At 43.7% G+C, this 22,497-nt stretch overlaps 1 long non-coding RNA gene across 1 annotated transcript in view; it reads left to right on the top strand.

Annotated features, from left to right (window-relative positions):
• The first annotated feature begins 585 nt into the window (after positions 1-585).
• Positions 586-22,497, top strand: part of LOC121276993 — a 182,614-nt gene continuing 160,702 nt past the window's right edge. The window contains exon 1 of the long non-coding RNA XR_005942774.1: positions 586-669. This is a non-coding gene — a long non-coding RNA (uncharacterized LOC121276993). The remainder of the gene's footprint in view (positions 670-22,497) is intronic.

Here is a 22,497-nt window from a genome sequence, read left to right as displayed (position 1 = left end):
ACAGAAAGGGAGGGGAAAGAGGAGGGGAAAAAGAACAGCCAAGGTTCTGGCCTTTAATCACAGTCCAGTGACCCCTGCTGGTGGGTACAGTGAGAGGAGGCTGGGCGAGATCAGGATCCACCTGCAATGGCCTTTATAGATCGGGTAACTCTTATTGTCTAAGCCCAGAGATTTAAGAGCGTCCACATGGGCAAGAGAAACCGCAGCCTGCGAGGCGCGTTCATTCGCTCTTCAGGGAAAGCAGCAGCAGAAACCGCGTCAACTCCGAGACTAAAAAAAACACTTGCAACCGTTCACTGGAAACAGAACAATTTCAGCGGCAATGTCATTGAGTAAACACCGGCAGAAAATAATAAGTCGACACGGAACGCCGACTGTTACAGTATTGTTTTGTCTTGTCTTCAGTTCAAATTTGCTCCTAACCATCAGGGGCGAACTGATTATAGTCTTAAATTAGATCACATGAGAAGGAAAGCCGCTTGCCCTTTTCTGCCTTTGACGGGAAGATCAGAAGCGCACAGGAGGATCAAATCAAACTGTGAGCATCAGAAATGCTGTACTGATTCCCTGTGAGCCGATTATTCAAGAAACAGTTTGGTGTCAGAGTAGAACCGAGTCTTGAAGGGTAACTGGATACAACTGAAATGCCTTTTCTACTCCAGGGAACAGGTAAATGACACTGATACAGCCAACCGCATGTCTTTCATCCAACATTATTTCACTAATATTTACGAGCTTTTGGTGAATGGGGTCGGTCACATGCTGATGTTTTCTGCGGTAGTCAGTACGTTCAAAAAAACCCCAATAAATCTTGCTTTGACTTGCTCAGAGGTTCATATCAATAGCGACGCTCGCCCGACTCCTAATGTGTATTTTAACATTCACAAATGTTCCATAGTTCTCCGATCTGTACTTTACTGGAGGGAGAACCGGGAGTGAAATCTGTGGTAAATGCTGTCGATTTGATTCCCTTGTATAAAAAAATGGTCGAAGGGGGATAAACATCGCTAAAGCAAGTATTCTGTTTATATTTACACGCTAGTCTGCGCATTTCTAGATACTTTAATCTCATACACTTAAGACTAAATCTTACCGTGGTGTTCAGTAGTAGCAGACGGGCTTCAAGTGTGCAGTCCTGTCCTCTCTCCTCTTCTGACTGAACTGCTGCTGTCCGGCCATCAGGAAGAGCTCCGGGAGACTGACTGCAGGGCAGCATTCACACACACGCACATTATCAGTCAGCCTCATCCTCCTTCCCCAGCAAATCTCATCCTCAGGAGACCAGAGAGGCAGAGCGCCATAATCTTACCATCAGACGCTGGCGTACCACGTGAACACTCTTTAAAATAATCGATATCATTTTAGCTCTTCCTTTGTTGATCTGAGACTAAAGAAAGCATCGGACAAACCAAGAAATCTATCTACACGGTCCTCGGATTAATCTTTTGCCGAAGGGCAGTAGCCATGGTTACCAACGCGGCACATTTGAATACGGGGTGCACATTCGAAAAATGATGTTTAAAAGTGCTAATTCGTGGTGGGGAGGGGACACTTGTGGGATTGGAATTCACTGGGAGTGACCTGTATCAGGGCAAGGTTCACCTGTGACCATAATAGGCTTACTAAAGGGAACCTTTAAACAGGAAATATCACTGGGATAGAGAAGCTCGGCGTGTATTGCGTCAAATAGTGACAGCATCTGGAAAATGCATCTCGGTCAAACCGAATACTATCACTTAGTCCACCAGTGCATCTTGGCATAATCCTGAACGTTACAAAATCATGCTTGAGCATTTTATTAAAAGGAAATCAGTTGAAAGGTGTAATGTGAGCAAAGAGCGTGTTTGTAAAAGTTCACATCTGGTATACTTGCGTATCATCATTTATCGTGCGTTTTGCGCATTCCCACGGTGTTTACAGACTACTAAACAGTATGCAGGCAAGATTCAACACGATGAAACTGCTTTATTTGCTGACTATACTGCATTAACTGCGATTAGCCATTCTGCAGCGACAGAAATGCTGCTGATTAGATGAATTGCAAGTCAGCTTGTTTTAATAATAGATAATTGTTCGTTTTGAATGCGGGATGATAGTCATGGGATGCACCACAATGGGGGCCAATGCTATACGTGCATTTCCACAGCTCCGCAGTAGCTTGATCCGGAGCTTTGTTTTTTTTTTATCGCTGTTAGCAGTTTGTTAGCTGGTATTTCGCGCGTTTGAAAGGGACGGACTGTCCACCAAATTACACATTGCAAAACGTTTCTGTTCGTGGATGAGAAGGGATGAAGTTCTACATGTGTCAAATGTACTGTCTGTAAGCTGTTGGGAATGCCAGGGCTTTGGGTAAACCAAACAAATACTACAGAAGCTGCTATTTACATATGGATTGGTGCTATCAGGAGTGCCACAGAATTTGGCGCACTTTTAAACTGCACGCTAGCAACGATAAAGTATTACTTTCATATTTTCATCTTGCACCCAGGGCACTTCGCAAGGATACTGATATAAGGGGAAAACAGCAATTTATACTGCATGTGAAGAGAGTGCTGATTGGTTGGCAAGTGAAAAACAGAAAAGGGTTACTTTATTTGAACAGTATAGGTTACAGAATAAAGTATGCAGATTCCCATTGGGAAGAAAGGATTCCTCTCTCCTAATGAAGCTCCCCGTTATCACTGCAGAGGATCCATTTCTGCTTACAAAGAGTGCTTTGAGATTGTGACTTGCGTGTAATAACCGCTAAAGTAGCCAGTTGTATAGAACAGTTTAGGAATGTAGGAAATAGAACAAGGTATGTGCATCCCTAAATAGCATGAGTCAGAACTAGGCCATTCTGACCTTGTGCCCTTTCTGTTAGGACTCATCCTGCTCATATTCAAAACATGCATTCCAGTGTAATATGATAGAAACATTTAAAATTATGAAGGATGGTGTAAACAGAAGTAGCCTCTTTCAGTGGTTGTGGGGCCAAATATATACAAGATAAAATGTAAGAGATTTAGAACACTGATCAAAAGCAAAAGCTTTCTACAGATTTGTGAGGTAATGGAATTAGTGGTTGCAGCACAAATCTCTGTAGTGACAAGTGGTCCTCATGTTTTTATCCAAGGCAAGGCTCAACTTTGGCATTTGGCACAAATGTCAATGCAATAATTCAAGCCGTGAGGTGCCAGGAATTGAGCAGTAAATAAATTATATTGGTATTTATTTATATTTAGATTTTATCTTCTATTTTTATTTCAATGACTGTTGCTGAATGTAGCCCACACTAAATGCCAGGATATTTGATCAGATCAGATCAGGCCACTCCTTCAATAGAAGTGAGGAAATAGTGGGGTAACCTATATGGGACATAAGGAGACCTGCAAGGAATGCCTGGTTCAGTTGATATGAAGAAATCGCTGAATTAGTCAATGCTCGTTACAACCCAATAGGCCTGAAATAATGTCAGGAAGATGGAAAACGTTATGAAACTCAGAATACACTAAAGCATATGCAAAATATAAAAGAAAGATATGCATTTATATAGCACCTCACGGCTTGAATTATTGCATTGACATTTGTGCCAAATGCCAAAGTTGAGCCTTGCCTTGGATAAAAACATGAGGACCACTTGTCACTACAGAGATTTGTGCTGCAACCACTAATTCCATATATCTCAGAAACATCCCTAATCACTTCATATACATTTGATTACATTGCAGTGACAGCTGATGTAGATATCAGTCATCTTTCCCACACAAAATCTTGATACTGCTGATTCAGGAAGGAGTATTAGCTAATACACAGCAATTTGTTTATTGCTCCTGGGTAACATCCACCCAGTAAAGTAAAATAGGCAGACACTGCCTTAATTTCACTTCTCATTTAAAAATGGATTCTGCAACACTGTTGCACTCTTTGCCTGGCAGTTGTGTAATATTGGATTGTAAGATCAAATTCCTGGCAAGGGCTTGACCCTATAATTCTTTGAGTCAAAGACAAGAATACTACTAACTGAGTTGGACCACACATAAATAAACATTTATGAAATGCACCTACCTAAGGGGATGTGACAGGAAGTTTTCCTATCAATCTCTTACATTATGTCTTGTATATATGGTGTCTCTTCTCATCCTGAACTGCTTCCCTATGAAAGCTATACGAGGAAATTAACCAATGCAATGCTTTCTATAAGGTAATTTGCAGAATTACTAACTTGCATGATTGAGAATGTATAGAAAAATGCAATTGTGAAGTGACTAAGTTATTATGCTCGGCTGTTGCAATTTGTGTGTACAACAAGAATTCCAAAAGCCAGTTTAAGTAGTAGATACTTCAAAGGATGATACAATTTCACTAAAAACATCCATAATGCCAGAGAAAGTATGCTGATCCTGAACCAGCTAACTGCTTTCATGCAGTTTCAATGCATGATTTTGTTCTACTTGCAGGACAAAGTGATCTTCAACTGACATTAAGACTCTTGCACTTGAAATGGACCCAAGTAGTATGGATTTCTAGGCCTATTCGACAGGATCATATTGGAAATCATTTGCAGGAAAGCGTGGAAAAAATGAAGGCCAGCAAAGCTGGAGGCTTTACAATGGATGCCAGCTAATACCTAATGTTTATGTCAGGCAACATTATCCTGCTGAAGAACAGTCATCCAGGTGCACATTTGGGCAATGTCACTGAGAATACCATGCAATAATAGTGATTCTGCAGTCTGCAGAATTGGGCTTTTTTTTTGTTGTAGAAATAGAGGATCTGCCAGGCATCACACTCCAGGGGATCTTGATAAGTTAGAAGAGACACACACATGATTTACAGCTGAGGAAAATAAATTGGTACAGTCCATACACCTGCTATGTGGAGATCCAGCCTGGTTACTGGTCCTGCTGTACAGCCTGACTACAAGTGGAGATTGCTGTCTGAGTAGGATTGTTCCTTTTGGTGGAAATTCATAAATCTCAGGTGCCCAATGCTCTGCTCTCAAACAAATCAATGAACATGTTGAGGGTGTGTCTTCAAGGCAGGTGACGCAAATAGTATTGAAGAATAAGCCATTTGGTTCTCATGATGACACCGCTATGTGACTATCATTGCCTCTGATAAAGTCACATTATGTGTGCCAGAAACCATTAGGACCAGGCAGGCAGACAGTAATGGGCTTGACTGACTTGCCTGCAGAGCTTCTAGATCCTTGACACATGGAGGCCACACTTCACCCCCAATTTAAGAATGCTGGCAGAGAAACCATGCAGCCAGCCATTGCACCTGCTGTTTTCCATTAGGAATCACAGAGAAGCAGTAGTATGCCACATGTCCCAGAGAGCAAAGCAGTGCTGAAAATCAAACTGTCAACTTATATTGGCAACAAAATCGTAAGACTAAAAATACTGCATGGACTGTATTGCATAAAGTATTTATATTTCAGTGCTCAGGAGAAACAAACCACAGAAAAATGTGGGAACAGATAATAGGGCATAACGATGGAGAAGAATGTGGGATAAGAATAATGGGCTTATAAAGGGCCAACATAAACCACCAGCAGTGAATACAATAGCATTGTGATTACTGGACTGGTAATTCAGAAGCCTGGACTAATGAGCTGGAGACAAGTCCTAATTTCACCAGGGCATCTGGGGAATTTAAATTCAATTAATGTTATGAATCTGAAATAAAATGCTTGTATCAGTAAAGGTAACCATGAAACTACCGGTTCACTAATGTCCTCTAGGAAAATGAATTTTCCATCCATACCCAGTCTGGTCTATATGTTACTCCAAACCCATTACAATGTGGTTGACTCTTAACTGCCTTCTGAAATGGACCAACAAGCCACCCAGTTGTACCAAACCACTGTTTTAAAAAAAAAAAGCATAATAAGAATAAACTGGGATAGACGACCTGGCATCACCATAGGCACCAGATTTGGATACCACAAAGACATACCCAATGCAGTTGATCTTGAAAAGTCTGCTTCAGATCTGGGGCTCTATGCCAAAATTGAGAGAGCTGTGCCACAGACTAGTCTAGCACCAGCCTGACATAGTCATACTCACAGAGCCATACCTTACAACCATTTGTCCAAGACTCTTTCTTGCCATCATGGGGTCAAGTCAAGCCAAGGTCAAACATGGTCAAGGAAGCGTTCAGCTGATGATGATCCATTGCGCCCCCTCCCCCTCCCCGCCTTAGCTGATGAAACAACTTGGAAAAAACACTGAGTTGGAGGGATAGAACTTCAATGTCCATCAATTAGAGTGGCTCAGAACCACTGATCAAGCTGAATGAGTTGTGAAGGACTTTGCTGCCAGACTGGGCCAGCAGCAGGTGGTGAGAGAGCTAATACAAAGGAAACATCTACTTGATCTCATCCTTACAAATCAACCTGTGACAAATGCTTCTGGCCATCACACAGACTTTGTAGAAATGACATCCCATCTTCACACTGAAGACATCCTCCAACATGTTGGGATGCACTCTCACCATGCTAAATGGCAGCTCAAAGCTGGGCATCCATGTGGCACTATGGGGCATCAACAGAATTTTATGCTAGCACAGTCTGGAACCTCATGACCCTGCATTTCCCTTATTCCATCATTGCTATCAAGTCTGAGCACCAACCCTGGTTTAATTATGAGCAAAAGAAGGTGCACATTTAAATATTTCCTTTTACTTTGGGAAACCCCAAAGTGCTTTACAGCCAATTGGCTATTTTGAAATATAGTTGCTGTTGTAATGTAGAAAACTAGGCAAAACAATCTGTGTACAGAAAGCTCCCACAAACTGCAATGTGATAATGACCAGATAACCTGTTTTTGTTTATGATATTAATTGAGGAATTAACATTGACTAGGTCAGTGGGATAACTCTAGGGACTAGGGATAACTCTCCTGCTTTTAGTGGAGAAGAGCATGGCAAGTGTAATGTCAGGTCTACCTAAAAATGAAGTGCCAACCTGGTAAAACTAAAACACAAGTCTACATACATGACAATTGGCAAACTATAGACAAGAGCTAAATATACCACAACTTAGCAATCAGATCAAAGCTCTGCAGCCCTGCCTCACCCAGTCATAAAGGACTTACATTTATCTCGTGCCTTTCATGATCAACAACTGACCTAAAGCGCTTTGCAGCCAATGAAGTACTTTTTGATGTTTAGTCACTGTTGCAATGAAGGAAATGCAGTAGTCAATTTGCACATAGCAAGCTCCCACAAACAGCAAAGTGATAATGACCAGTTAATCTGTTTTTGTGACATTGATTGAGGGGTAAATATTGGCTAGAACACCAGAGACAACACCCTTCAAAATAGTGCAACAAGATCTTTTCCGTCCAACAGAGAGGGCAGATAAGGCCTTGTTCTAACGTTTCATCCGTAAGATGGCAATTTCATTAGTGCAGCACTTCCTCAGTACTACACTGAGGTATCAAGGTAGATTTTTGTGCTCACTTGTGGGCCTTGAACCCAAAATGATTATGAGTGATGGTGGGCAATTAAACAACTAATGGGAGGAGGAGGGTCCATCAACAACCCAATCCTCAATGATGACAGAGCACAGCATGTCTGTTCAAATGACAAGATTGAAGCATTTGCAACCATTTTCCACCATAAGTGCCAAGTGGATGATCCATCACAGCCATTTTCTGAGGTCCCCAGCATCACAGAAACTAATTTTCAGTCAATTCAATGTATTCAAGGAATGGCTGAGCACATTGGACACAGCAAAGGCTTTGGGCCCCAGAACATCCTGCCTGTAGCGCTGAAGATTTGTGTGTTAGACCTAGCAAAGCCTCTAGCCAAGCTCCGATAGAGCTACAAAACATCCATCCGACAAAGTGGAAAGTTACTCAGGTATGTTCTGTTCACAAAGAGCAGGACAAATTCACTCCAGCCAATCACTGCTCCATCAGCCCTACTCTCAATCATCAGCAAAGTGATAAAAATTGTTGTCAACAGTGCTATCAAATGACGCTTACTCAACAATAACCTGCTTGCCGATGTTCAGTTCAAACCTGCGGAAAAGAGCTGAACCCTAGAGATGCGTTGAGAGACTGCCCTTGTATCAAGGCAGCATTTGTCTGAGTGGCATAAGGGGCCCCCAGTAAAATTGTAGTCAATAGGAACTGGGGGGAAATCTCTCCACGGGCTGGAGCCAAACCTAGCATAAATTGTTGTTTTGTTGGTGACCAATCATCTCAGTACCAGGATATTACTGTAGGCGTTCAAAGCATATTTGCCAGCCCAGGTACCTGCAGCTATTTCATAAATGGCCTTCTCTACATCTTAAGGTCAGAAGCAGCCATTTGTTAATGATTGCATAGTGTTCAGCTCTATTCACAATTACTCAAATAATGAAGCAGTCTTTGCATGAATGCAGCAAGACCTGGGTAACATTCAGGCTTGAGCTGATAAGTGGCAAGTAAAATTTGCACCATTCATGTCAGCATTGCTATGGTCAAATCCTCCACCATCAACATCCTGGGGGATACCATTGACCAGAAACTTAACCAGACCAGTCGCATAAATATTGTGGAGCAGATCAGAGGCTGAGAATTCTGCAGTCATGATTCACTTCCTGATCACCCTCCTAAAACTTGTCCAGTATTTACAAGGCACAAGGGTGGAATGTGATGGAATGCTCTCCACTTGGTTGGATGAGTGCAGCTCCAACAGGACTCAAGAAGTTTGACACCATCTAGGATAAAACAGCCTACTTAATTGATACCTCATTCACTAGCTTAAACATTCACTCCCTCCACCACTGACATATTATGACTGCAGTGTGTACCATATACAAGATGCACTGCAGCAGTTCACCAAGACTTCTCCCAAACCCACACCTTCTACCACCAGAAGGACAGGCACATGGAAATATCATCACCTTCAAGCTTCCCTCCAAGTCACACATCACCTAGTCTTGAAATTCATTGTCACTGGGTCTAATTCCTGGAACTCCCTTCCTAATAGCACTGTGGGTGTACTTATACCACATAAACTGCAGCAATTCAAGAAGGTGACTCACTACTGCCTTCTCAAGGGCAATTAAGGATCAGCAATAAATGTTGACCTTGCCAGTGATGCCCACATCCCATGAATGATTACTGATATAATACTATTCTTGTTGTGCTAGTGGTTTCTTAGCTGTTTCTTTGTCATCATTCAGCTCCCTACTCTGACACAACTTTGGCCTTTGCTCCTCTTCAAGGGAAAGGTGTCTTTGCAGAGCAATGTTATGCAGTGGGCAACGTTTACTCCTGAAATACTGCAAGGTTTGTACTTTGACAACCCCTCATATCCCTGACTTACCTCTCCAAATATCTTAAGTTCAGCTTCAGGTTCCAATCAAATGGTCAGTGACCATCCTTCTAGGTAAGGTGCGTTCTGCTTCTGTCTGTGTTTGGTACAAAAGTGCCATAAACCATGTCTGTAGTGAGTAATCTTGGTCTTCCTTTTATTTCAAATAATCATTTCACTGAGAATTATCCTTAAAGCTAACTAATTTTCCTGGCACTTAACTGCGTAATTGTGTACTTGTAGCCACATTCCAGCTGCAAATTGATGGAGTATTGCCATTCATATAGAAAATCATATTGGGTACTGGGAACCAAATTATACCATGCATGAGGTCAGTGGATACATGGAAGTCAGCAAATCTATAGGAATTTATTGTGCTGATGCTGTTGGTCCATTCAAAGAATTAAAATGTTGGGCAAGCAGAACAAGACATCTGCTACCTCTGGTGCATTTGTATACAGCAAATTGGCTGACAGTGTGTGCATCATCAATGTTTATGTGAAATGATCCTGAGGCACAGATATTGATGGCCATGGTGACTTTCATTGCCACTTTGAGTGCCATATTGAACCTAGATTGTAGGGCTTCATTCAGCATATGGAACAGCTTCATCACAGTCTCCTGGCTTAGCCTCAGCCTCATAAAGAAATGCTCCTCACTCATTCCTAAGTTACTTTGTTTTAGAATTGTACACAGAGTGGCCTGAAGGCAGGATGGAGTTGACAAACTAGCATGCTGGGAGGTGGCGTGAACTTACACACCTGCCCACCTCTGTGCTTGCCCTCATTAGGGGTTAATAATCCTACCCATTGTCACAGTCACAGAGGGATGTCACGTATGACTTGGCTTAGGGCCATTTTGGTGCTATGGTAAGGGCGAAGACCTGACTGGAGGGAATCAGCTGGAGAGTTGTGGGGAAATGGGCACAGATTTGGCAGCTTCAAGGACCTGAGAGGAAAAACAGTTTGTGGGTAGGACTATAGTTTGTAAAGACAGAGCAAACAAAGGTGGTTGTGGAAGGGGTGACTAGGGTGCTTTCAAAAGTGGAGGTGGGTAATGTATGAGTAGAGAAACCATTTACAATTTTATCTCATGTGGGGGCCAGTAAACAAAGTTGAGTATTCAGTAGTTTAGTAGGAATAGGGTTGAGAGAGTAGGAGGTGTTACCCTGGACGAGCTGAGCTCAGCGCATGAAGTTACAGGAGACAAAATAGAAAGAGAGAAATGTGGGTTTGTGGTTAGACTGGAGATGTCTGCAGAGGAACTTCAAAATTTGCAGATAACACAAAACCTGGAAGCATTGTGAACTGTGAGGAGGATAGTAATAGACCTCAAGATGACATAGGTTAGTGGAATGGGCAAACATGTGTAGATGAAATTTAATGCAGAGAAGATTGAAGTGATACATTTTGGTAAGAAGAACAAAGAGAGGCAGTAATAAGTACAATTCTAAAGGATGTGCAAGAACAAACCCATATACAACACTGAAGTGAAGGAAAGTTGAGAAAGTGGTTAAAAAAGGCATATGGGATCCTGCCTGGACTTCATAAATTGAGGTATAGAGTACAAAAGAACTGTGTAAAACACAGGTTCAGCCTCAGCTGCAATTTTGTGTCCAATTCAGGGCACCGTGCTTGAGGAAGGATGTGAAGGGTTGAGAGATTATGCAGATTTACAGGAATGGTTTCAGGGATGAGGGGCTTCAGTTATGTGGGTAGATTTGAGAAGCTCGGTCTGTTCTCCTTTGAGAAGGTTGAGAGGAGATTTGCTAGAATTTGTCAACACCATGAGGTGCCTGGACAGAATAGATAGAGAGAAATGGTTCCCATTGGCAGAAGGTCAAGAACCAGAGGACAACGATTTAAAGTAATAGCCAAAAGAACCAAAGGCGACATGAGGAGAAAACTTTTTTAAGCAGAGACTGGCTAGGATCTCTGAGTGTATGATGGAGGCAGATTCAATCATGGCTTTCAAAAAGGAATTAGATTCTTACTTAAAAAGAAAAAATATGGAGGGTAATGGGGAAAGGGCAAATGAATGGCACTAGCTGAGTTGCTCTTGTGTGGACATGATGGGCTAAATGGCTTCCTTCTGTGCTGTAACCACTCTATGGTTCGATAAATGAACACAAGGGAATTCAGGTTACATAGGCATAATAGAAATTAGGAGATGTTATATACAGAGAGCAGGGCATTTCAATATGAGAGAGTAATAAGTCCTGTGCTGGAATGAAGTTGAGTTGTAGAAAGCTTGGAGTCAGCTTAGAACACCCATGGATCATTGTCCAAGTTCGCAGACACTGTAGAGAGTGTATCCAGAATGAGGGGTTTAATTATCAGTAGAAATGCTGCCAAATGTGGAATGAGAGGGTTGAGGTGGTGTAGAGAGTCGATGAGGAGCTGGCAGAAGTTGACCCAGAAGCTCAGTGGGGCTGGATAGTGGTTTTGGGTATTAGCTGTGTGCAATAGCAAATTGGGTATATGTCAGAAGAGTGGGAACGTTGAGAGTGAAGTCCAAGAGCCAAGAGCAGTGAGCTCTAGGGAGCCTGTGGATGATGGGACAGAGTGCAGAGGGTGTGGTGGAAATGTAAATTCTAATGACTAACACCAGATAAACAGATATTCAGATGCTACATGTCTGTTTCAGTTGATACAAACATTCAGTTGAGATGAATTTGCAAGTGTGGAGAAGTATTTTTGCGTTATCATTAATAGTAAATTAACAGTAATGAACACCGTGAATGATTCACTGATAGTACCGTAATTTCAAGTCGAACGTTTAAATGATATTGAGTCATAAAAACAGGTCTCAAGTATATCTGTAAAATTCACAAGGAAAGCCTTATTTAATTTAGTCCCTTTTTTCCATCAGATGCAGTATTGAAATAGATAATGATGCAAGGATGTTCCAGGAAGCTGGCATGTGATGACATCCACACTTGAGGATCACTGATTATAAAACAATTGCTGCATATTTGTCAAGTGCTATTCTACAATTGATAACCAGAAAATTGTCCAGTCGGAATATATTAACAATTATCATATAGAACAGCATCAAGAAGTTGTTTTAATGACAGTTTAGAACCCTGCACCTTAAAGTGACTAATTACCCTAGATTATGCAAGTTACATTTCTATCAGGTCCCAATATTTCTGTTCACAGGTTATTGCATATTGTTAAATTTTATTATACAGACTTTTCTTTCAAAAAAAATATGGATTGTGTTGTCCTCTCTGCGTTGAAATAAAGGCTCATCATACACTCTCCCAGTCTAACACATTAGTTCACATGGTGTCAAAACTGTGGAACTCCTCACAACAACGATTTATATTTATACAGTGCATTTAATGTAATAAAACATCCTAAGGAGCTTTACAGCAGCAATGTAAAACAATATGATACTAAGTCATATAAAGAGATATTAAGTCAGTTGAACAAAAGCTTAAATTGAGGAGGTAAGTTTTAAGGACTGTCTTAACAGAGGAAAGCAAGGTGGAGAGACAGAGAGGTTTAGGGAGGGTAATCCAGAGCTTGGGGTCTAGGCAGCTGAAGGTACAGCCACAAATGATGGAATGATTAAAACCAGGGATGCACAAGAGGTCAGAATTAGAGGAGCACAAATTTCTCAGAGGGTTGTGGGGCTGGAGGAAGGTACAGGGATGGAGAGAGGCAAGGCCATGGAGGGATTTGAAAACAAGGATGAGAATCTTAAAATCACCGACGTTGCTCGATTGGGAGCCAATGTAGGTCAGCGAGTTCAGGGATGATAGGGGAATGCGTCTTGGTACGAATTAAGACAGTGGAGCTTTAGGTGATTTTAAGGTTACAGAGGGTAGAATGCAGGAGAACATCCAGGAGTGCATTGGAATAGTCAATTCTAGAAGTAATGATGGCATGAACAAGAGTTTCAGCAGCAGATGAGCTGAGACAGGAACAAAGTCGGGTGGTGTTGAGGTGGAAAAAGGTGGTGGTAATGATGACACAAATTTGAGTTTGGAAGTTCATCTTGGGGCTAAATGTGGCACCAAGGTTGCGAACAGACTGACTCAATCTCAGACTGTTGCTAGGGAGAGGACTGGAGGTGATAGTTAGGGAATGGAGTTTGGGTCAGGAACCAAACATAATTGCTTCTGAGTTCCCAATATTCACCTCCTTCCATTTTTCCTTTCTCTTTGAAGCTCCTTAGCTACCTCCAATTTACCTGAACGCAACATGCACAACTTCTATATCTTCACAATATATTCAGTTAGACCAATGAATCTCCTTTAGACGTGTTCAGGGAATTTTTTTAAAAACGAGCACATAAGCAATGTGCAATGATTAATAAAGGAATATACTAATGACCCTTAGGGGCTGTAACTATAAAAATAAATATATCAATTTTCATAGCAGCTGGAATGACAGCCTCAAAGCTAAACCATTGGAGCAGGTTATTTCTGGCTGTTTGAGGAAGACAGCCTGCTTGAAAATCACTTCAAAGAGGGATGAACTCTTCTTTAAGCAGGCTCATAACTAGAAGTTAGACTATATAAATAGGCCACTTAGCTTAATCAGCCTACATAAACACATTAACTGTGGTCTTTCATCAAATCATTTGAATCCTTTAATTCCTTTCATATCCTTTATATTTGTTCTTTACATTTAGCTTTACCAGTTGTAACATAGGAGCAGGAGTAGGCCATTCAGCCCATTGAGCCTGCTCCGCCATTCAGTACAATCATGGCTGTTCATCCACTTCAATGCCTTTTTCCCACACTATCCCCATATCCCTTAATATCATTGATATTTAGAAATCTGTCAACCTCTGCTTTAAACCTACTCACTGACCAAACTTCCACAGCCCTCTGGGGTAGAGAATTCCAAAAATTCACAACACTCTGAGTAAGAAATTCTCCTCATCTCAGTCCTATGCGCCAATGTTAGAAATGCAGGTCCCTTTAATAGTGAACCAGGACAAGCTTCCGAGTCAATTGAGAGCAGGCGATGCTCATTGAAGCCTGTACTTAAGAGCTAGTTTTTCCCCTGGTGGTGGTGGTGGTGGATGCGGATGCTTCTGGACAGGGAAAGAATCCAGAAGGGAAGAATGGAAACTGGAATCTGTACTGAACTATAGTTTAACAATAAAACAGTTGTGTTTCACAGAATGTCTTCTGCTGCCTGATTTGGTAAATGGATATCCACCTAGTAAACATTATGTGGCTTCCCCCTTATTTTGAAATGTGTCCGTTAGTTCTAGATTCCCCAACCAGGGGGAATATCTTCATTGCATATATCTATTCTGTCTATCCCTTTAAGTATTTTGTAGGTTTCAATGAGATCACCTCTCATTCTTCAAAACTCCAGAGAATACAGGCCCAGTTTTCCCCATTGTCTCTTCATACGACAGGCCTGCTTTCCCTGGAACAAGTCTGATGAACCTTTGTTGCACTCCCTCTATGGCAATAATATCCTTCCTAAGGTAAGGGGACTTAAACTGCACACACTACTGCAGGTGCAACCAAAGTTATAAACAATCGAAGCAAGACTTTGTTACTCCTGTGCTCAAATCCTCTTGCAATAAATGCTACCATACCATTAGCCTTGCTAATTGCCTGCTGCACCTGCATGTTAGCTTTCAGTGACGTATTGATGAGGGCACCCAAGTCCCTTTCTACATCTGCACTTTCTAATCTCTCACCATTTAAGAAATACCCTGCACATCCATTCCTCGTACCAAAGTGGATAGCCTCACATTTTGCCATATTATATTCCATTTGCTATGTTCTTGCCCACTCATTGGACAAAATCATCTGTGCCCACTGCCTTTGGGCGTGCTTGGTGCCTTAAGCGGACAATATGGCAAAAAGGTCAAAAATCGATTTCACAACATCGTGAAATCAGTTTGTGATTGTCCGCTCAGCCCATTGATGGCGGGCCACATTTCCTGCCATCAGACATCGGGAACCTCATCATAATACATAAGCATATCATTATAAGACTAGCCTGCCAGCCTCATTTCCCCCATGGGATCGTCCGCTCACATCACGCTGACATGTTTCACAATTTCATATAAAAGGTGTGCACTTGGAGGGCTGCACTTTGAGGGGAATTCGGAAGTGAGTGCACAGTAACATTGCGGAGTGCTCGCAAAGGATGCCTGTTGGACTTCAAGGTTGAAGCACATTGTGAGGGAGGGAGGCAAAGATTTCCCTGTGGTTGAAGGTAGTGCACAAGAACGTGCGGGTTGGGAGGCAGTGGTGGGCGAGGGAAACAGCCACGCATTAGGGACATCTTGTATAAAATGACCATTCCTCTGCAGCTGAGACATTCTGCTGCAGCCACATTGATATGATTGGAGTCGGGCCTCTAGCTTATCTGCCCACAGAAGCAACGCAGAGGTATCAAAGTGCCACCAAGTGCTCCAGAGCTTTTCACCCTTCAAGCATAGACTGCAAATTAATGAGCGTTTTAGTGGACTGCAGAACAGTTGGATAACTGGGCACGTTGTACAATCTCCTTGCTAAAGCTGGCCATGGACACTGGTGGAGGTGCTCACAGCCCCTTGCAATGTCATCATTCCAGTTTGGACTAGTCTCTCCCATGGTTCAAGCTAACAGTGCAGCCTTGCAGTGTGGGTTAGGAGAATGCCTGTGCCTGAGCTGAGAGCACAGCACACAGTCCAATGGGCAAAGCTGCTGCCAATCAGTCAGGTGGAGTGGGGTGTAGGAATGTGGGGTTTCGGGCAGCCCATGCAGCACATTAATCTCTGGCCATCCAAGTGGTGGTGAGCACTCTCTGGGCTGCATTAAGGGGCCTTCAGACTTAACCAAGACAGGTTTTCAGTATACTACATCAGGAGCATGGAGCCTGGTGAACTTACTGTATGGCACATGGCATACAGAGAGCAAAGATGACAGAGAAGAGAGTGACTGAGGCACCTGGCTGCACAGAGGGAGGAGCAGCATCCTAAGGAAGAAGGGGCAGCTGGGGCTCCCACACATGCTGCCAAAGAGCCACAGCGAGCCATCGCTGGTCGGTGCCAAGCAATACCAGGGTCTACACTTGCCACCTTTCATTCCTGCAGATGACTGAGAGCCAATGTTGCTGAAGACTGTGCATGTCGAGGGAATTGCTCACTTATATCTGCCACCTGCTGCAGGAATTGGCGCCACATGGACATGGAGGGCATCCACTGCCAGTGGCTGTGAAAGTGACAGTGGCACTCAATTTCTATGCCATCGGCTCCTTTCAGGGCTCCACAGGTGACCTCTGTGGGATATCACAAGCCTCCACCCACAAATGCATCCGTGAGGTCACGCATGCCATCTTCAAGAGGGCTCACAACTTTTTGCATTTTGCCTAGGACCAAAGGAGCCAGGATGGATGAGCAATTGGATTTGCCCAGTTCTCGGGTTTCCCACAGGTGCAGGGTACCCTCGACTGCACTCACATGGCGCTCAGATCTCTGTGGCAACACACGGTGAACTACATCAACCGAAAGTAATTCCATACGCAGAATGTTCAGCTGGCGTGCGACCACCACAAATGCATCCTGCAGATCCACTCAGTTTCTAGGGAATGTGCACGACTCCTACATTCTCAGTTGGTCACAGATCACTGACATCTTCCAGGGTCCACAGAGGCTGCAGGGATGGCTCCTTGGGGTCAAGGGCTACCCACAGGATGTGGCTAATGACACCTGTGCAGTGGCCTCAGACTGAAGCAGAACAAAGGTATAATGAGGCTCAGGCTGCAACTTGCAACTTGGTGAAGCAAAGCATTGGATGCTGAAAATGAGGTTCCGGTGTCTGGACTGGTCTGGTGGAGCTCTGCAATATCGTTCACAGAGGGTGTCACGCATCGTTGTTGCCTGCTGTGCCCTTTACAACCTGGCACTGCAATCGGGAGAGGAGCTGGCTGAGGAGGAGATGGAGGAGCTGGAGGTCTCCTCCGATGAGGAAGACCTTGACGGGGATGAGGGTGAGGAGGTCCTCGAAGGCATTGACGAAGGCAATGAGACCGTCGCACTGATCAGACTAGGCAGATACCTTCAGGAGGTCTTCACAGCTGCTAGATTTGTGGAGGATGATGACGACATGCAATGAGGAGACAACATGCTTCTATGAATGTTTGACTCCAGTCTGGCTTATGGCAGTGCAAAATCCCTCTGTGATAATGCTCCTGTCATTGAGATGCAGTGGAGGCTTTAATAGTTGCTTGATTGTAGGAGGATGATGACGACCTGCAATGTGGACACTCCATAGATCTTCACATAGCCTCTGAGAATGTCCGACTCCTGTTTGGCTGAAGGCAGTTCGCTCGTGCTCTGTGATCAGGGTCATGTCATGGAGATGCAGGTATGAAACTTTAAAAGCATCTGATCCTTTGTCTGCCTTCAGCACCTGAGCCCTTCAGGAGCACAGCATCATTGGTCACAGATGCTGAAGAGATGGGAGCCAGCCCCACCTTAAAGGTGCTGAGAGCACACAGAGAGAATGAGAGAACTCTGTGGCACCTGCCCACTACATTCTGGCAGCAATGACAAGCATCGTCGAGGTGCAGGCATCAGTAATGTGCCCAGGGAGTGTGAGGCTGACCCATCACCTTGGTCTGAAGGTTGCACAAAGAACAGGGAAGAGGCCCTGGACTGAGACACCTGTCTTTATATTGTGCAGGAAGATTTCACATCTGAGTGACATGAAAACTGTTCATGAGAACAAGGAGCTTTGGCAGGGAGACATTCTTGGGAGTTTATTGACAATAGTGAGCAGTATGTACAAGTGATTAACATCCATGCCCAGGCTGTGCAAATAATTCTCCTTAACCTCCTCTAGCCCTGCCGCTACATCATGGTGCTCCTGAGACATCCACAGCGGAGGTGGAGGCAGCCTGCTGACTGTGACTGTGATGACTTTGACGCACATCCTCTGGAGGTCCCCAGGCAGCTTGCAGAGTCCTGCTGTGTGACAGTGACACCCTCCTTGAGCTGTTGAATTGGAGTTGCTGGGGCCACAGGAAGAGCGTATTTGGATGGGCTGGACACTCCTGGAGTCACCTGGGTGGATGGCCCCATGATGTGCACTGACTGATCCTCCTCCCTATGGGTGCCCAAGGGCCCCTGGCTGACTCTTTGAGGAGAAGGGGCAGCTGGACTGAGATCAAGCTGCCCGCACCCCTCTCACGTTTGCACTGTTGGAGATCGACTATGACGTCAGTGATGGAGTTCAGCCCGCGCAGCAGTGCAGTGCACAGTGCAGGTCCAGTGCACCTGGACCAAGGACTCCATGGTGGCTGCTACGCTACCAGCATTGACCTCAGTGCATTGACCAGCCGGCGCTGGCACCTCAGAGTGAAGGCGGACGGACTCCCCCATCGTGCCTTGCAATCTGAGGAGTGCAGGTTACATCCCTTCCTGATGTTCCCGAGCTTGCATTTGTAGCTCCAGCAAGTGTGACATGACCGAGTCCAGAGGCTCGTCATCTGACTCAGACTCAGCAAATTTCTGGTCTCCAGGAATCCTCCAAGTGCTGGACACCTGGAAAGTCCCTGCCTACGCCTGCTGTGGATCAGGAAGTGTGATGTGCTCACCAGATTGTGATCTCAAGGCTACTCTAAAGCTAGGTCCCACCGAGGTGTGTGTGTCTGAGCTGATGGAGAGTATGGGTGAGCACTGTGATGGGACTTCAAGGAAGGTGCCTTAGATTCCTCTTCAGAGGTTTCTTCAGGGCTTGATTGGAGACCCAAGGTGATGGACTCCTCCGGCCGTTTCCAGATGTGCCTGCGAAAGCAGGGAGAGATAATTAGTGCATGACTCTGGCCTGTGAAACAGGACACATCAGTCACAGCATTGTTGTCTGATGGATGTTGCACTGCTGGATCCTCACTTGGTAGAGCACCGCCGACCTCACCGTCAGCACAGGAACGGTCCAGATCCTCGCTGGCCTGTGCATGGCTCTGTTTTCTAAGTCCTTGAGGACCTTGATTTAAGGCATTTCTCCACCAGTAAGCAACCTCTCCCTCTTGTTGTGTGCCACCTTATCCTGCATAAAAAGAGATGGAGACAGTGTAAGCAGGATGTCTGCTAGGCCAAATGATCAGTTTGCTGGCATGTGTGGATGGTGAGTGGTCCCACCGATGGGGTGAAGACAATGAAGGTGTGTGTGAGAGAGTGAATGGTGATGTTCCTTGAACTGGCAGTGAATGGGGGCCCTGTGGATGTGTTTGTGAGTGTGCGAGTTGAAAGTGATGAGAAGAGTGACTTACCCTGGCGAAATGGAGGAGATCATTCATCCTCTTTCAGCACTGCGTGGCTGTCCTCTTTTGCAGGGCGTTGGTGGTGACTGCTGCTACCAGATTAGTGATGTTGCTGTCCATCCTGTGGCCAGAGCGGGGATAAAGGACATCACGACAAGCCTCCACTGCATCCAAAAGGCAGTCAAGGGTCGAGTCATTGAACCTGGGGGCTTCAGTCATGTTGCGGCCATCCTGTCTTCCGTACAGCAATCGTGGGCTGGAAGCACTGAGGTGTGAATGGGGCTGGACTTTAAATATGGCGCCCGGTGTGATGACATGATGACGTGATGGCGTGGCGGGCGAATGAGAGCCCGCCTGCCATGGAAATGGCGAGTTTCCTGGGAATGCATATTTAATGCGGCGGGTTTGGGACAATATGGCATGTAAAGCCGCCATTGTGGCTGGCGGGTAAAATGTTCCCGTCTGCTACCACGCTTAGTGCAAATCTGGGACAATCCCCCCCATTAAGTCAGTCTAAATGCCCTTGAAGTCACTTTTTACATCTTCCTAGTTTTGTGCCATCCGTGAACTTGAAATATTTCATTTGGTCCTCACATCCAAATCATTATATATATTGTGAACAGCTGGGGCCCAAGTACTGACCCTTGCAGCACCCCCACTAGTCACAGCCTGCCAACACAAGATTGGACATTTATTCCTACTCTTTGTTTTCTGCCTGTTAACCAATGCTTAATCCATACCAGTATATGGCCTCCTATCCCATGTACATTAATTTTGCTAACCAACCTCATGTGAGGGACTTCATCGAAAGCCTTCTGAAAATCCAAATATACTATGTCCAATGACTACCCTTTATCAATTCTGTTAGTAACATCCCAAAAACCTCCAACAGTTTCATCAAGCAAGATTTCACGTTCATAAATCCGTGTTGACTATGCCCGATCAGATCATTATTATCCAAGTGTCCATTTATCACATCCTTTAGAATAGACTCTAGTATTTTTCCCATGACCAATGTAAGGCTAACAGGTCTGTAGTTCCCTGTTTTCTCTCTCTCCAACCCTTCTTAAATAGTAGGGTGGCATTTGCTACCTTCCAATCTACAGGAACCGATTCCAGAATCTTTAGAATTTTGGAAGATGATCATCAATGCATCCACTATTTCCATAGCAACCTCTTTCAACACTCTGGGATATAGAATATCAAGTCCCCAGGACTTAGCAACTTCAGTCCCATTAATTTCCCCAATACAACCTTCTTACTAGTGCTAATTTCCTACAATTCCTCATTCTCCCTAATCCCTTGGATCTCTAATTCTAGGAGATTTCTTGTATTTTCCTTAGTGAAGACAGGCATAAAGTAATCATTTAGCTTCCCTACCATTTTTCTATTCCCCATTATAAATTCACCTGACTCTCCGTGTAATGGACCCACATTTGTCTTAGCCAAATGTTTCTGGAGGGTGAGTCCAGAACGAGGGAGCATTGTTTTAAAATTAGGGGTTGCCCTTTCAGGACAGAGATGAGGAGAATTTTTTTCTCTTAGAGGGTTTTTAAAAATAATTCATTCATGGGATGTGGGCATTCCAGGTCAGCATTTATTACACATCCCTAATTCAGAGGACATTTAAGAGGCAACCACATCCCTGTGGGTCTTGAGTCAAATGTAGGCCAGACCAGGTAAGGACAGCAGATTTCCTTCCCCAAAGGATATTAATGAATCAGATGGGTTTTTACAACAATCGACAATGGTTTCATGGTCATCTTTTAATCTCAGATTTTTTTATTGAATTCAAATTCCATCTATCTGCTTTGGCAGGATTCGAACCTAGGTCCCCAGAGCCTGGGTCTCTGGATTGTCTGTCCAGTGACAATACCATTACATCATTGCCTCCGAAGGCAGTGGAAGTGGGGTCATTGAATATTTTTAAGGAGGAGGTAGATAGATTCTTGTTAGGCAAGGGAATCAAAGGTTATTGGGGGTGGATAGGAATGTGGAATTCAAAACACAAACAGGTCAGCCACGATCTTATTAAATGGCAGAGTAGGTACAAGGAGCCAAATGGCCTACTTCTGCTCCTATTTCGTATGGTCGTATGGTCCTCCTTTGCTCCCAATCCTCAGGTTTACTACTATTTCTGACAATTTTATAAACCTTTTCTTTTAATTTTATACAATCCTTAACTTATTCTGTTGGCTACAGTGACTGACTTTTCTTTTTGGGTTTTTATGTCTTGAAGGAATGTGTAATAATTCTTTAAAGACTATCCACTGCCTATGTACCATCTAACATTTTAATGTATTTTCCCAGTCCACCTCAGCCAATTTGCCCCTCATACCTTCATAATTTCATTTGTTCAACTTTAACACCCTGGCTTCAGACTGAACTACCTCACATTCAAACAGAATGTAAATTCTATCATATTATTGTCACTCATCCCTAAAGGTTCTTTCTTTTACAAGAAGAGTATTAATTGGCCCTTTCTCATTACATAATGCTAGATCTAAAATAGCCTGTCTTGTAGTCAGTTCCTCAACATAACAAAAACAATCCCGAACACACTCCAGAAACCTCATCCTCCACAGCATTAGTGCTCTTTAGGTTTACCCAGTCTATATGCAGATTGAAGTCACCCATGATTACCGTATTACCTATACTACATGCTTCTCTAATCTCTTGATTAATACCATGCCCCACACTACCTTTTCTGTTTGGTGGCTTATAAACAACGCTGACCAATGTTTGCTGTTTCTTAGTTCCACCCAAAAAGATTCCACATTTTGTTCTTCTGATCTGAGATCCTCCCTTACTACTGTACTGATCCCATTCCTTATTATCAGCCCACCACCTCCTATTCCTTTTTGCCTGTCCTTCCTATATGTTGAATGTTTAGACATTTTACTCTTCATTTATTTAAATTCTGGTTATGTAATGGAATCTCAGTTGGACAGGGGCAGGTGTATAGTGGCAA

The sequence above is a fragment of the Carcharodon carcharias genome, chromosome 4 (genome assembly GCF_017639515.1).
Source record: "Carcharodon carcharias isolate sCarCar2 chromosome 4, sCarCar2.pri, whole genome shotgun sequence".
Classification (NCBI taxonomy): Eukaryota; Metazoa; Chordata; class Chondrichthyes; order Lamniformes; family Lamnidae; genus Carcharodon; species Carcharodon carcharias.
The sequence above is the reverse complement of the archived record's forward strand: the minus strand, read 5'-3'. Positions and strand labels throughout refer to the sequence as shown.